General features: G+C 45.9%; 2 protein-coding genes and 1 long non-coding RNA gene across 9 annotated transcripts in view; 2 read left to right on the forward strand and 1 right to left on the reverse strand.

Moving 5' to 3' along the window:
• Positions 1-1,052, reverse strand: part of TRAK1 (trafficking kinesin protein 1) — a 136,504-nt gene extending 135,452 nt beyond the window's left edge. For all 5 annotated transcript variants that reach the window (XM_064444048.1, XM_064444047.1, XM_064444046.1 and 2 more), the window contains exon 1: positions 548-1,052. The gene's annotated coding sequence lies outside the window, so the exon portion shown is untranslated. The remainder of the gene's footprint in view (positions 1-547) is intronic.
• Positions 923-7,592, forward strand: LOC135312032 (uncharacterized). The gene is made up of 2 exons (XR_010371654.1): positions 923-3,396; positions 4,405-7,592. It is a non-coding gene; the product is annotated as an uncharacterized LOC135312032 (long non-coding RNA).
• A 1,934-nt stretch (positions 7,593-9,526) lies between these two features.
• The window catches only part of ULK4 (unc-51 like kinase 4), a 250,315-nt gene continuing 247,188 nt past the window's right edge, over positions 9,527-12,653 (forward strand). The window contains exon 1 of one of the 3 annotated variants that reach the window (XM_064444057.1): positions 9,527-9,610. The gene's annotated coding sequence lies outside the window, so the exon portion shown is untranslated. The other 2 variants (XM_064444056.1, XM_064444058.1) reach the window with 2 other exon arrangements.

The raw sequence follows: 12,653 nt of genomic DNA on the forward strand, positions 1-12,653 counted from the left end.
GCCATTTTAAACAGAGGTGCACGCCAAAAGCTATCCATAATCCCTGACATTGAGGAAACCAAGTCAGCATTTGTGTGTCCCTCCCCAACGGCTACGAAGGCCATCTCTATAAGCGGGGGTCCTTCCAACTGACCACTGCAGCGGTTCACCTGTAAATAATTCACTGGCCAAATTTTGCAAGTGATTCTTGACCTCCAGTAAACAATTACACCCAACCACCTCTTTCCCTTAAGGGGGCGGAAGGGACGAACGAGCGCGGCACCGTAGCCGGTGCGCTGCGCCCGCCCCCGAGCGGGCCGGCGGTGAAGGTCGCCCCGCCGCCCCCGAGGCAGGGCAAGAGGCGCCGCTGCACCTTGCTCAACCTCCGTGTGGCTCCCGGCCGACCAGAGGGGGGCCTCGCCCGCACGGCGCCCGGCACGGCGTCCCGACGCCCGCCTCCCGCGCCCGCCCGCTCACCTGAGGCCGAGCGGGGGCAAAGACAGCCACGCCGCTCCCGTCCCCCCCCGTCCCCACAGGCCGACCCGTAACACGCCGAAGGCTCACTCACCCCGCTCCGGGCCCCCCGGGCGCCCGCGCCGCCAAGGGCAGCGGCGGGCGGGCGGCGGCGCCCCCGCGGGCCGGGGGAGCCTCACTGCCGGCGGCGGCCACCTCCGGGCCGCTTCTCCCCTCACGGCTCGCCCTCGGCCCGCGCCGCTGAGGCGGAGCTCTGGGGGTGCTGCGGCCGCCGACGGCTCCCTCCGCCTGCCAGCGCCTCACGTGTCCTCCTCCCCGGTCTCTCCCCTCTCTTGAACAGCGCCAGGGGACCGCTGCAAACCGCCCCCCGTCCCGTCGCGTCCCGCCCCGGCCGGGCGGGAACACACGTGGGGCGGCCGCCGGTCGCTCTCCTCGGCCGCTCTTCCTCCGCTCGCCTTCACCCGGCCTGGGCCGGGCGGCCTCCTCGGGAAGTGGGGCGGCGCAGACACGCAGGGGGCTGCAGGAAGGGGCCCGCCGGCGGCCAGCTCGGAGGCCGCTGGCTCGGTAATCGCAGCGTTCCCCGCCGCCCCCCGGCGGCCATTACCTCATGGCCCAGCCCTGCCGCGGGGGAGGAGCCGCGCGTAGCCCGGCAACCGGCCCCCCGCCGAGGCCCGGGCCGGCGGGCGGATCCGCGGCGGGGTGAGGGGAGGTGAGGGCCCGGCCTCTCCCTCCCGCCGCCCCGGCCCACCGCAGCTACCCACCCGCTGGGAGGGCTGGCGGGGCGCGGAGCCGCTCAGCTGCCGGCCGTGTGCCGGCCAAGGGGGGGCTGCGGGTTTGCCGCGCCTTCGGATTTGTTACAGCTACCGCGGCCGTATCGCTTTTGAATGACCGGGGCCGGTGCAGCCGGCCGACTGCCGCGGCCACCTGTGCCTGGGTTTGTCACGGCGCCTACGAGAGCGCTGCCGGCCCCAGCTGAGCAAAAACGCTTAAGCAGAGCCCCGGCCAAGCGCCCACCCAGGCTGAGGGACGCTGGGGGGACAGAACGACAGACACGGGAATAGGGGAGAGGGTCGCGGTGAAAGTTAGACATCCAAAATATGTGTTTCTTCAAGTTTGGTAGAGGAACGAAGGAGAGGAATCTTGTCCGCGGAGAGGAAAGTTGGAGTATGAGTGCAAGACGTATCAGACATCAGAAAATCCCCAAAGGAAAACGTCCCACCGCCAGAGAAAAGCTTCAGCCTGGGTTCTTCATAAAACAAACAAAAAAACCCCAAACCAAACAACAAAAAAGAAACCCAGAGGAAATCACGACTTCTTTCTGCAGCAGAACTATTTGTTGGATTGTTTTTGTTTACCAGCAAGGGAAAAACAGAATTGTGTCCAAGGTTACAGCTGGTAAGACAAAAAAGTTGCAGTCGTGCTGGTGACAGGATTCCAGAAGCGTGGGATGTGTGTTAACCTCGAGTGAGTGTAAATGGATTCGGGGTTTGACCCTGAATAACCCATACGAAGAAATGATCCAACCCTTCACAGATGCAGAGAGAATCCCAGATGGGGATGTGCTTGGGTGACGGAAAAGAGGAGAAATGTTACAAGGACAACAGAGGATTCACAGGCACCCGATGAAAAGGCGTGTCTTCAGAGCAGATCCCCTGGCAGTGACTAAGGGTGAAGTTAGATGTGGCATGTGAGTCACCCTGAAAGCTTGCTGCTTCCCAGAGGAGCAGGCTGCTCTCCCCACTTCTCCCGTGGAGGAGCCAAGCACTCCCAGGTTTTCCAGGGGCTGGCTCTGGTGCTTAGGATTCCTCAGTGAGTGACTCAATTTACTAACCTGACAGAGAACTAATTATATTTTTTCCCTTGTGAGTTTTCTGCTAGGTTAGTGAACTGAATTGATTCGCCCTAATGTCATGAAAGTATCAGGAGTGAGCACGAAGAAAGAGTTGGAAGTATTCATCTGGGAGGAACAGGACCATCCCTTTGGTCACACTGCACTCTTAAATCATCTCAGTGGGCTCATCTAACTCCTCCCTAAAACAGAAACTTCATGTTACTGCTAGGAAGCCTAACACTTAGGTATCATTAAAAAAGTTGGTCCCTTCCACTTCTCACCCTCAGCTGAGTCCTCCCATTGCTTCCTTTGTTGCCAGGCTTGTATATGTGTGACCCTGTGGTTAGCTAGCGAGCAAGTTAATCAGGAGGCTTTAAAAAAAGGATAGTTTTCTAATTAATTCCTGAAACAGCTAACAGTGGAGTCAGATGAGTGACAGTGGTTGCACAAGAGAAGGAACAAGACCGTGCAGTTGCAAACAAGGGATCGATCCTTTCAGTAGAAGTGGGGCACTTGTTATGATGTGTAACATAAGCCCAGGACAGCAGTGAGGAGGAAGGCTCTGTACAGTGAAGGAGAAGTACTTTGGAGGAACAGAGTTTGCTCTGTGCTTTACAGAATGTTAATGACAAGCAAAAAAAAAAAAAGAAAAAAAGAAAAAAAGCAAAGATAGGCTGGTAAGGGATTAAAAAAAAAAAAAAAGCTTTCAGTTCCACAAAAACAGAGGAAGAGACAACAGAGGCATCTTTAAATCAGAGCCCAGGAAGAAAACGCAATGTTCAAAAACCCAGAAGGCAGGAACGATCTGCAGGCAGAAGGAAAACCAAGAAGCAGAAAAGTGAAGATTCACACCAACAATAGAGAGAAACAAGTCTGCATGATTGGAGACCTCTTGTTGCGAACAACCAATTGACCTGTCGGATCTGCGTAAGGAACAGGGATTTGACATGTACTGCTGAGACTGAAAAGAGTCTTGTTAGAGTCAGCAGAAGTTGTTCACGGTGGGACAAATAGCAATGGCATGCACTATTGATACACAAACACAGCGTGTAGGAGTGCACCAGGGGAGCGGACCTGGGAGTTGGATTGCCAGCCCCTGGCATGCGAGGTGCGTGTCTGTATGTTGTTGGTCATGGGACATGGTAGCCATTCTTCAGTGGTTGCTGTACCAAATCCTCCTCAGGATTTTTTGTTGCATGGTGCCATTGTGCACATAAGCATGCTCCGTTGCATTCTTACCACCATCTCAATTCATCCACCTAGTAATTCCAAAGCTGGCAATGGACACAGTAGCCAGACACTTTAAAAGTTTCCTAGATCTCTCTGCTCTCTTTGTGTTTTCATTATCCTCTCCATTTCCTCTCTCTTCTTGACTCACATGATACTTACCACATTAATTCTCAATTTCTCTTTCTTGATTACATCTCTAGAAGAGACCCTGCTAAAATAGAAGACTTCTCAAATATACTTCTTAGTGAGCGTGCTGCTGTTTTTCTTGCATGTTCCTCACTTGCTGTCTCTAGAACAATCCCTGTAAAACATTCAAGGAATACAATATTGCTTTAAAAGCATTTGAAAATTCAGATTCAGAAATCCCTGGTTAGTTTGCCAGCTGAAGGTCCCAACTGCAGCTATGATTGTAGAGTATGTGATTTTAATCTCAGAGAACAAGCTAATTCAAATGGGCATGAATCTAAGAAAAAAAATGATCACTAAAATACATCCCACAAATGTGTTTCTGTATAGCTGTGTGGGTGGATTTAAGAAGGAAGGAGTTGTGGTGCTCCCTCTTTTTGTTGTTCTTGCTGATACCTGGTGTTGCTGTCCCCATTTCTCACACTTTTATATTAGCATGGACTAAGCAATGCTGTAAGTCCTTTAAAAGGATCAATGAAGCGTCTGCATAATGCTGCCGGTACAACATCTTTTCTTGTTTAAATGGGTTTTCTGTAAAGCTATTGTTGCTTTTACCTGAATATCAAAACACATAGATTCTGACTATGTGATTCTGACTGAGCATACGAAGATTAAAAATGTGAGTACTTCTGATTTTTTTTTCTAGTGGTTTTTTTATTGTTTTTGTTTTACAAGAAGTTATGCAATGTTGCCTTTCCGGGAAGAATCAAATTGGCAGAAAAGCTTTTCTTGTTCAAAGCACTACGGTTCCTTCAGGTAGAGTCAGCCAGCACCAATGCTTTCTCCTTCTTCAACTGCTTTGCCACTGGAAATTCCTTTCCTGTAAAGGGGCAGCATCTTTCAGGAGCAATACCAGCTTATGGCATTGGTCTGAAGTGTTATCACGACTGTGACCTAAGCAGAGCAAACACATGTATTTTGGAAAAGAAAACAAGGAAAATGAAAGGCTAAATCAAAAAAGTGAAAGTTTATGCACAAGCTGAAGCATAAACACAAGCAGAGGAGACAAATACAATGAAGATAAAAGGTCTTAAGGAGAAAAGTCCTTAAAAATATCCCACATAGAGGATCGTACATAATAATTATGGCAAAAGAAAGCATTATTCCAGAATTTACAGTCTGAAAAAACATGAAGAAAGCAAGCAGTGACTCAGAGGATGGGGTTCTGCACATATTTGACATTAATTAAATGCAAATTGGAATAAATAGTAAAGGTCAGATTAGCATTAGAAGTGAAGGCAAGTACACAAACAAAAAGGAAATTAAATGCAAGATAGTATGATAACGATAAATGTGCCAGGCATGCATTTTGCAAGAAAAGGAGAATAAAAAAGTGCAATCAAGCAAAGCCAAATGAAAATTACACTGTGGAATGATGATAACACCTTGAAGACATTGTGAATTCTAATCAGGATGCAAAGGATATCCTGAGTATGCAGGCTGAATCTTTGGAATATGCAACATAAAAGCTGTTGCTTTCTGCTGAAGCAGTGAATTTTTATACTCGGTAACAAAGCATTTGACTGTTGCCTGAGTCCAAACTGCTGAATGTATCTGAAGAAAATGGGGTGTCCTCCAACCATGTTATATCTAGACCAGATGAAAGTAATTCAACCAGTACAGCATCGACTTTACACACTACTTAGTGCATTAGAATAAGGAATGAAACGAACACTGGCATACACAGAGAAAGAAAGCATCACTAATATTTTTACATAATCTCAAAATTACATAAGCAGCATGATAGTCACTGAAAAAGCAAGATTTTGACACGTCGTGTTCAGCCTTCCTACAGAAGCGAGGCGACTTTCTGGTCATATTTTGGAAGCTGTCAGGTAGGCTTCAGTGTTGAGAATGCTGTTAGTATTGACCCTGGCAGCTGAAGAGTATCAGCTCTGCCAGCCAGCCTCACAAATCAGTGTCAGAGCTGGTGATACCCAGGAATGCGATATGAAGTAGAATCTGGCAGAATCTGTGGTAGCCGTAACAATTAACCCCGTCTCATTAGCAGATAGAACTCGATACAAACAAAGTTAGTTTTGACTTCAGTATCTTATACAGAGCAGCTGCTGACTTCCCAAGGAAACCCAATGATTTTGGCAAGGTAAAAGTAGCTTGAATATGCCAACCCCTTAAAGGTATTAACTCAGAGAGTATTAAAATTTGCAGAGTATCTTATCATATCACTTTCAAATCTTAGACATATGCAAAGCATTGAGACCATAATGGAGGAAGAGGCAACACAAGCATGCTATACATGCAGTGTTGGCGACCTTACAAGTCAATCCAGTGAGGCAAGATTTGGAGCCTTGTTCATATAAAAGAAACCACTAGTAGTTTTGCCTCACCGGTGAAACAAACACATCAGCAAGGACTGTTTTGCAATAACGTTTCCACAGTGAAAAGGTCAACTCTGTGATTGAGAAAACAAATTTCCAAACAGAAAGATCCCAGAAGTTACCAAAAGAATTTGAAAAATCATCGCTACTCCCAAATATCAGCAGCAGATGATACTGAAGCTGTAACATTTGAATTTATTTAATGACTTTGAGAAGGACCAGTGAATACAGCAGCCTTGTACCAGAAAAACAAGGTGACTAAATCATTAGAACCTTAATGTTTACTACAGAAATGAAGAAATAAAGGAAAACACACACAGTTTCACTCAAACAATGAAAATATGTGCTAGATTCAGGAGGATGCTGGAAAGAATCTGAGAAAAAAGCACAAGATAAAGATGTGCTTATGTTCCTGTCCATCATTCTGCTAAAATGGTCAAAGACCAGAAAAGCAGCCCTGTGTACCTTCCAGGAATGACAGAACTGTCAAGGCAAATGGGACACAAAAATATTATATATGAGCGACTGAATCATCACACCCAGGACACTGAAAATAGAAACTCTCTTGAGAACAGGGTCAGTCTGGAATAGAAGGAAACACCATGTACTAGCAAGATGGGATACAGCATGAGTAATCATGCTGGGAGAAAACCTAGTACATGTGGCAAAATAAAGCAGAAGTATATAGCATCTTCAACAGGCCCTAGAGCAAACTAAAGAACAGATCTTACTAAAGGAAAACAAAACATGGAAACATACCTTAGCATTACAGGCTAGTATTCAGACTTTTAGGAACCAGGCAAAATGTCAGAGGCTTCTATAATACCCACTAAGGGCAGAGCAGCAAAGTGTTTAAGCATTCCTGAACTATGTGGTTTCAATCACAAGACCTCAGTTTACCTCAAATTAGATCATATATTTATTTGAGAACAAGAAGTTGATTACATCTGACTGTCCCATACAATACCCAGGCAAACAGCGAGGCTGTTTGCTGTACAGATTGTTGAGAGTATTGAAATGGTACAAACAGCAGAGAGAATATTTTGCATTCCGTTCTTGAATGTTGAAAATATTCCCACAGAAAAGTTTACTGCAGTTGAATACAGTGCTTGAAGTTATGTTCAGTTACAAACTAAATGAGTAACAGATTAAAATGTTAAGAAAAAGGCCAAAGATAAGAGTCTCAGAATTACAGCCCTGATTTGTATTTAGATTATGTCTTCAAGATAATTCTTGTACTGGAAGCAAGTGACATGTTTGAAGAGAGGATTCCCTATTCTTATACCAAATCAAAGGGATAATTCCCCATCTGGGCTATATTGAAATTGTGTATCCAGATGGTGAGAAAGATGCAGATGGGTAATAAAGTATGTATCAATAACCAAAAAGCACCATAGTTCCTAACTGAGAGGTACTGGAAAAAAAAGAGGGCCGTGAGTCAACTAATGTCTGCTAGTAATTACACTGAAAATTCTTCATCATGAAGACATTTAATTTGAAAGGTGATGAATCTCTTACTTGTTATTAAAGCATTTTTTGTGTTTCTCTCTGTACTTTGTAACACTATTTCCACTATTATATGAAGATCTCAAAAGCCTTTGTTGAAGTTCATACCATCTGACTCCCCCAAAATGGAATATTTACCCCCTTTGTGTAAAAACAATCCCTAACCTGGACTAATTTAACAGAAAGCTGTACATAAGACAAAACACTAGAAATTTGGAAGAAAAGGCAATAACTTGATAGTTATTGTGGCTTAGTTTTGTCCTCTTGGGCAGGGACAACAAAATTAAGTGACTTTTCTAAGATTTGCCATCAAATTGCTGTCAGGATGGGTTCTGCAACTGAGCTAATATTCTGTTTCTTCTTTATATCGGTGACCCTCATCAGAGCCAAAGATAAAATACAGTTTCCTAAAATCTAAATAAATCCCTCTTCAAAGCATACTTTTCTTGTGCTTACTAAAAGAAACTAGGTGATACATTCAGTTTATTTATATCTAGTCACCTACTCATTTACATTAAAAAAGAAATAGAAAATTTGTTTTGCTCGTGCAGTTTCAAAGCTGTAGCTTCATTAGTAATTACAGATCAACTCTAATCACTAAAATCATACTCTGCAAAATGGGACAACGTCTGAAATTACTAAGAAGTAAGCAATTTTACCATGCATATGCACACAATATTTTTCAATGCTTATGAATCTGGTCAATTCTATGTGGATATCCAATAAGACAGCAAAAATTATACTTGTGTGCAGCACCGATCTCTTACCAGTTCTGTAGAGTCTCTGCCAAACCCCTCAACAGCTGAATGGTGACAAAACGTTTAGCAAGCTGTGTAGCTAACAAAGCTTGATTTCCTCCAGATCTGTTCTGTTTACAGCCTCTGCTGTCTAACAAGGTATGAAACAAAACTGAAGCGCTTCTTGCAGCTCACACCTTTTCAACATCCCTCTCCCAGACACAGGGGTTTGGGTTTTGTCCCCCCTTTTTTTCACTATTAGGGGGATTTAAATTCATACCGAAATCTTTCCTAAAGCAGGGGGTAAAAAAAGTCAGACCGTCTGTTATACAGCCTGAAGAAACATTCAGTCCTTCCTGTTAAGTATACTAGTTCTTTTATCAAATCTGTTTGACAGTTCAAATCTGTTAGGTCAAGGTGAAGGTGGACAACAGACAAAACAGTTCTTTACAACATGCCTTAAGAAGACATACCAGATACTCAATGTTTTGCCACGTAACATGAAAGGATACTTATTTGACTTGTTCAGGGGCTTTAAAACCACCCCAATACCAGACCACCAAAATACCATTATTCCAAAATGATGCGAAAACTCCACTTTACTGCTAAAAACGGAAAACACTTGTTTGAAGGGCTAAATGTTGTCCTAAGTGCTCCCCAGTGAAGCGTTTACAGATCACCATAACGGGTCTGACAGCAATATGTGTTGCTGTAACCCAGGCCAGACCGATGGAGGGTTAATAGAAAAGCCCCACGGCCCGGGCTTAGAGCGGCGGGGGGCGCTGGAGCCTTCCTCAATACCCCTGTCTCCCTCGGGGACCTGCCCGCCCTGGCCGTTGATGACGTACGTCCCGCCGCCAGGCCTCGGCCTCCCCGACCGTTAGCCCGCCGCTGACGGTTGCCTTGCGACCAGTGGACCCCGCTCTGACGTAGCCGCCTCCTGGCCCAATGGTGGCTCCGCTCTGTTTCCGGCGTCTGACGCCGTCTCCTGGATACGGGCGCGGAGGCGCGACCATCCGAGAGGCGCGCGGGGGGTCGACAGACCCGCCTGAGGCTGGCCCGTGCGTTCTTGCTAGAGTAAGGGGAAAAAATACAGTTCCCGAAATCGCTGCGCCCGCTGTGCCGACGCCCCTCCGCTGGCTGTATTTTGTGGCGTGCAGGGATGCGTTTTCCGCCGGGACACTTACAAAGCGCTCCTCCCTCCCATCGGGGTGTGGGAGATTCCGGCCCGGGGGGCGGGGCTCCGCCTACTTCGGTTGATGGCGGCGGCGCGGCGACAGTAACGCCGCCTTCTTGCCTATACCCCCGCCCCCGCCTCAGCCTCACAGGTACGGCCGTCGCTTCCCGCGGACGGCTAACGGCCATTAGCGGGCGGGGCGCCCGCGTGCCTAACGGTCCTCGGGAATTGGAGCCGCCGACCCCCGCCCCCTCAGTGCCCCCTCAGCGCCCCCGGGCCCTGGTCATCTGCCCGCGGCCGGAGGCCCTGGGGCTGAGTGCGGACTCGGAGTTGGGGGTGTCCTCCGGCTCCCTCTGGTGCCCCAGCTGGAGGCCTCCTGAGGGGCAGGAGACCCGCCGGGGGACGGCCGGCCTTACGGCACCCTCACCTCTGCCGCAGGTGGGCCAGAAGGCACCGTGTCCCAGGGGTTGCAGCGCAGTGCCTCGGGCCTTGCTACTCCCTTCAGAGTGTTCTGGCCGTTCTCTCACTGAGAGAAGGCATAAATGCTTCTGGAACGGTGTGTCCTTGGTGTGGTCGTGCATCCTGCCCAGAGCAAATGCAGCTCCCTTGGCAACTGGAGTCTGCTGCTTTGGGTACTTCTGCAGAGTTTCAGGCCTGTTTCACTACAGGTGGTGGTGCGGGAGGCTTCCACAGCAGCCATCCCATCTCGAGTTGCTGCTTTTTGCTTTTTGTGTCACTTTACTGGATCTCTTTGCACTGTATTTCTAAACTGATGAATATACTCCAGCTGTTGAAAGTCTGTCTCATGGGTCATGCTCCATTGGTTTGTGTACTGAAATGATGGCATAGCCATTACTGTTCAGATTCAGGGATGCAAGACTGGATGCTTTTCCCTGTAGCCTCTTGTAGAGCAGCTAATGGAGACCTTATCTGCAAGTACTGCCAGTCATGAGGTAGGAATGAAGGCTTCCCTGTCCCATGACCATGGCTATGACTATCTCTATTAATGTGTGTTTGCATGTCATTGGTCTTGCTTTTGTCAGATAACCAGATATTCCTGTACTTTGCATTGAGCCCAGCATACGTTTGTGTGGTTTAATGTATAAGTGGATGATAATGGCTTTCGTATGAAAGATAACATGAAGATATGTTCCATCTGTCTAAGGAGTATATGCCTCAGTCCTGTGATGAGGTGGATATGTCAGGTTTGAAGTATGGGAAAGAAGAAGGGCAAGGAAGGGGCTGTGGTTATATAAATTTTGGGGATGGGCTGTGGGTGGGCAATCTCTTTTGCTGCATACCTTTCTATGGCATTGCTATTCTGGAATCTTTGTGTACTAGGGGATGACATTATGGGTTTTTTAGTCTTTGGATTTTTTTTTTAAGCTTTCCAGAAAAAAAAAAAAACAACATAAAGAATGATGTAATGGTCTGCATGAATTGGAAAAGAGAGATAGGGAAATGGAGACCCCCAGCTGTTCTGATGCTATATCTTTGTGCCTTACTTTGGGATGTTTGGCAAACTGACAGTTGTATTATCACCCTGCTCTCATAGATAACTGTAGAAAAAATGGTCTTCTTTCCTATGTTATACTGGCTGTAGCTAGCTGTTTGCTTAGTGATAGGTAAAATCAAACTAATTTACAGTATTAATCTCAAGGCTTTTGAATTGTAATGATGAGTTTCTTTCTGTGTTTGGGAAGAAAACTTCTCTCTTAGATCTTTGGTAAAGGAAGTCCTGGAATCATGAGGTTCCTTTGCCTGTTGTAAATTCTGGATCATCTGGCACCTATGCTCTGGCAAGAATCATTATTTTAGTGACAGACACTTTGTTGTCTGGTGCTGCCCAATGCTGTGTTGTATTTTCACTTGAAGTCCTCTCTAAAAACTTGGGAATTCCCTGGTCTTCATTTTGGTCTTTGGTTTGTCACTCTGGGAGTTTTGTGTCTCTCAAAAGAGTTACAGTGAAATTGAGTTTGTGGTTAGGCATTTGGCAGCTGTATTGCTTAGGCAGCCCTTCCTCTCCATTCTTGCTGATCTTTCCTGTTGCTGCACTACCCTCTCCAATTTGCTGTTTTTCTATGGTTTTAGGACAACTACGCTGAGAACTGGTCTTGTTGAAAGAAATCAACAGTTGTATAAACAAAGTGGAAGAGGTCCTGTAGAGATGAGACAGCAACTCCAAAAGGCTTGGAATTAAATTAGTAGTTGGAAGAAGTAATTAAATTGGTAGTTGGAAGAACTGGGCATTGAATGTGAAGCTGTCCTGGTGCTAGAAGAACTTACTACAAGGTGGTCACTGAGGACTAGTTGGCAATATATGCTGTTTCTGGAATATGCTGATATTGGGATTTTCTGTCTGTCTGCTCTTAACCCGGTGGAATAACTGAGGAGTAGGATAGAAAGCTGATGCAGAACTCTTACGTCATGTATTATAGTTCCTTCAATATTTTGCTGTCAGTTCTCCCATTGCTTCAACATTCTCAGAGAAAATAATTATGGAACAAAAGAATTAACCAGACTTTTATGAAAAGCATCTAACTGTTTAAACATACAAATGCGACTTGCTGGGTTTGCAACACATGACAAATATTTCATTTGTTTCAGTATGTAAATTAAAACATATAAAATTCTTTAGACAAAACTACAAATATAGATTAAATGCCTGTGGAACTGCCTGATTCCCACAATGCAACATTTGCCAACAAATTTACACAGCTTTTTTCTGTAAGGAATTGTTTCTATCCATGAAAAATTCTCAACACTGAGTCCTGTAGCTGGTAAAGCTACACTCAGCTTACCATTCAAAGGAAAACTGATGTTCTCAAAGTCATGTGTTTTTCAGTTAAGCTGATTAAATCAGTTATTGCACAGGTTTAAATTACATTGTGACAAGTTGCAGAGGCACATTGCCTGAAGTGTCCTCGGGCAGAAATGGCAATCTTATTTGGCAAGGCTTTTGGTATAGAATATTTTCATTTGGACAGCAGTTCTGTGTAGAACATGCAATTTTAAGTTTGGTAGTGTGATGTTTATTTACAGATAAAATATTTTTAATATGTAGCCACTGGCCTCTCTGTAACTCTTTGAATATGTTAAGAGCTTTGGAAGTGGAAAATTCTATCATTTCTTCAAAACTTTGGTCACATTTCCTGAGTGGAGGCCTTCTTTAAGGTAATTATGTTTGATCTTGC

Source organism: Phalacrocorax carbo, chromosome 2 (assembly GCF_963921805.1).
Source record: "Phalacrocorax carbo chromosome 2, bPhaCar2.1, whole genome shotgun sequence".
NCBI lineage: Eukaryota > Metazoa > Chordata > Aves > Suliformes > Phalacrocoracidae > Phalacrocorax > Phalacrocorax carbo.